General features: G+C 41.3%; 1 long non-coding RNA gene across 1 annotated transcript; it reads left to right on the forward strand.

Moving 5' to 3' along the window:
* Window positions 1-414: 414 nt before the first annotated feature.
* LOC114230096 (uncharacterized) lies at window positions 415-2,826 on the forward strand. Its single transcript, XR_003615943.2, has 3 exons — window positions 415-715; window positions 1,550-1,583; window positions 2,432-2,826. It is a non-coding gene; the product is annotated as an uncharacterized LOC114230096 (long non-coding RNA).
* Window positions 2,827-3,448: the final 622 nt, after the last annotated feature.

Raw genomic sequence — 3,448 nt, forward strand, 5'->3', positions numbered from 1 at the left:
CAACAATAAAAACTTTCACCTTAAGAAATTGGAAAAGGGAGAGCAAATTAAACTGAAGGTAAGCAGAAGGAAAGAAATAATAAAGATAAGAGAAATCAATGAAATTAAAAACAGAAAGACAATAAAGAAAAAAATCAATGAAACTAAAAGCTGGGTCTTTGAAAAGATCAATAAAATTGATAAACCTTTAACCAGACTTATCAAAGAAAGAGAGATAGAAGATATAAATGACCAATATCTGTAATGAAAGAGGAGATATCATCATGTCCCCACAGACACTAAGGGAATCCTAAGGGAACATTATGAACTACTCAGTGTTCAGATTCTGGATTCCAGGTTCTGCATGTAGAATATTGAATCCAAAACCAGATACCAAATTCTAGATCTTAATTCCTAGCTCCCCTATCACTTCAGTTGTCTCAGCCTAGTTCTCATATGCAAAGTCAGCACAGCCTGACTCATGGCAAAGCCAAGCCCTGTCCAAGGAAGAATGGTCTTTACATTCTAAGTGGTTACATTTTAAATGGTTCTGGAAGGCCCTGCATAGTCCCTTTAGTTTGCCTCTTGGCCCACAGAGCCTAAATTCTTTCCCATGTCGCCCTTAGGGAATCACTGCTGACCACTGTGAGGTGGACCCTCAGCCAGGCTCTCGAGAACATTCACTGTATGTGTCTGTAGCAATTCTGTCAACACTCTGGGGTCAGTTTGGCTGAATGTAAGTCCCTGGCCTATATTCTCTTTATCTGGAATATGTCACTCCTTCCAAAAAGATGACTCTGATTTTCTTTCCTTTATGAGTGAGCTGGTCTTTTTGTCTCTTGACCAAATAAGCTCTCTTTTTCTGTAAAGCCCACTTACTTTGTTAATAAATGCCTGGTGCCAGTCGTGTTGCATTGTGTTGGTTTTCCAAGACTTGATGCACTAGCTTTTTTCTTTTTTTAAATATATTTTTATTTATTTCACAGAGGAAGGGAAAGGGAGAGAGAGGGAGAGAGAAACATCAATGATGAGAGAGAATCGTTGATTGGCTGCCTCCTGCAGCCCCCACATTGGGGATGGAGCTGGCAACCCAGGCACGTGCCCTGACCGGGAATCAAACTATGACCTCTGGTTCATAGGTTGACGTTTAACCACTGAGCCACGCCGGCTGGGCGATGCACTTGCTTTCATATATATTTTCAAGAGGTTTTTCTTCTTCCAAGAACGTTTCCTTGAATTACACTTACACTATTGGTCTGTGCTTTGCTCTCTTCCTCAGGGTCTCCTTTATGCATGGGCTTCTTTGCCCATCTCTGGACCACTACCTCTAGAGTCCTTTCCTCCTCGTCCTGCATTGTTTACTTTGAAACATAGCCTTCACTTCTTTTAAATAGAAATATTAAGGCAATATTCATTGTGCTTTTTCATTGGTGTGTTCCTTCTAGTTTAGTCTTCTCTAAGTTATAAAAATATTTTAAATTCTTTCCTGAGTTTAGTCATTTGCCTTTTCAAATATTTACTTTCTCCAACCACTTCACTTTTAAGTTGTTCTAATTCTATTTTTTTCCAGATCATTTGTGTCACTTTTAAATCACTTTTTTGAGGTAAGTTGTTCTAATTCTAAATCACTATGTTGTTCTTTCATAGCTTCGATCATTTTGTGTGTTTTTAGCCCCTTTCAAAATATTAAGTTATGGTTTTCATATGTTTTCTAGTGTATCTTTCTTTTTTTTTCTTTTTCTTTTTTTTGCAAGGAGGGTCTAATGTATCTTTCTGATGTGCTACATGAATTTAATGACACATACCCCTTAGTGTAGGTTAGAAATTAGTTCATAAGCCAGTTCTAAGCTCACTTCAAGAATTAGAAAATAAACCACTTAAATGAATTCTATTAATATCACCAAAATAATCAATTTATGAATGTGCAAACAACAAAAACTGAGGACTACTAAAAATTGAAAGATATCTGTTTACATATATCAATTATTTGTTGATTCTTCTTCTTTGGCTTTCTACTCTAAATCTTTATTTATTTATCCCTATGGCTATTTTTGTTCAAGAGTATTAAATGAACTATTTGACTATCTAAGTAACTGATATGACATTTATTTAAACTAAATTAAATACATTCCTGTAAGACCTTTCATTGGTTTGGTATCCTGTTGATCTGTACAAAATAGAGAAAGAACAAAGGCACTATAAGATTAGTGGGACGTGGATTTAGTGGAGATCAGCAGAAAAATAACCACAGGCAAGAAGAAAATGCTGGAAGGCATAGAAACAAACACTTATTTGGCATTTTGGCTTCAAGAGGTGCTGACGCCAATCAGTGCAGGCCAGCACTAGTGTGGGCAGGACTGCATGTCCCATTCACCCACCCTTGTGGCTGGCCATGGTCACCAGCCCCTGACTCTGAGCACCTGTGTCAGGACCTCTCCTGCTCTTTCCCCAGATCCCTGGTGTAGACAGCAATGCCTCAGCTCCATCAGGTATCTACTCAAACAGCGTCTCCCTGATGAGGCCTTTCCTGACGATGGAACTCGGAACCTGCCCAGTGCTGCCCCCTAGCCCTGTCCCCTCTTCACTGTTTCCACGGCACTTCTCACCTTCGGGCGTGCTGCATCACTTACCGATGCCCACACTCCTGCCGCCCTCACTGTAAACGAAGGTCCACTCTACACCCAGCACCTAAAGCAGGACCTGGAATGGGTAAGCACTCAGCCCACATGTGCTGAATGAATAAACCTGTGCCGAAGGCTTCTTTTACAGAACTGAACGAGTCTTGGCCTCTCTCACCTGCCTTCCATTGGTACCGGCAGCCATGAAATAGAGAAAGAGATGTCAGGAAACAAGGCAAGTCAGGGCTTCATAAACAAGGCAGGGTGAAGACCCCGGGCTGACATTGCTGGGAGGAGCTGGCAAGAGTGGTGGTTGTGTGAGGAGCTCCTGGGGGCAGACTTCCTGGCACTCTTTTCCAGATGTTTCCATCCCTTTATCCCTTTGGCATTTTCCCCTGCAGGGCATGTCATGGGGTTCCAAGAAGAAGGATATGTTAGCAGATTAAATGCCAATATCTAAACACCCGTGAAGTTGGTGAGAACCCAGGCATGTGTCTGTGGGATAGGAACGGGTCCCACCGTGTGCCAGGTGTGGCCGCCTCCCATGGACTTCAAAGGCCGGGGAAGAAAGGGGCTGCAGACCTGCAAACAGGTGACTCAGTCCATTGTTCCACGTATCTGAAAAAATCAATTGGGTCCAAAGTAAAAATATTTATTTAATGAGCAAAAATGTGTGGCTAATTGGTTTTTAAAAGAATATTGCTTCCTGCTCCTTGAGACTGAAAAGGGGCCTTTGAAAAAAAATATTTATAGGGATCGAGTTCTGAAAATGGTTGCTGGAGGTTAAATAAGTACAGAAAATGGCATATTGCTCACAGGAGGCAACTCAGTCTTTTCCGCGGGGTACTGAG

The sequence above is a fragment of the Eptesicus fuscus genome, chromosome 4, assembly GCF_027574615.1.
Source record: "Eptesicus fuscus isolate TK198812 chromosome 4, DD_ASM_mEF_20220401, whole genome shotgun sequence".
In the NCBI taxonomy this organism is placed as follows: Eukaryota; Metazoa; Chordata; class Mammalia; order Chiroptera; family Vespertilionidae; genus Eptesicus; species Eptesicus fuscus.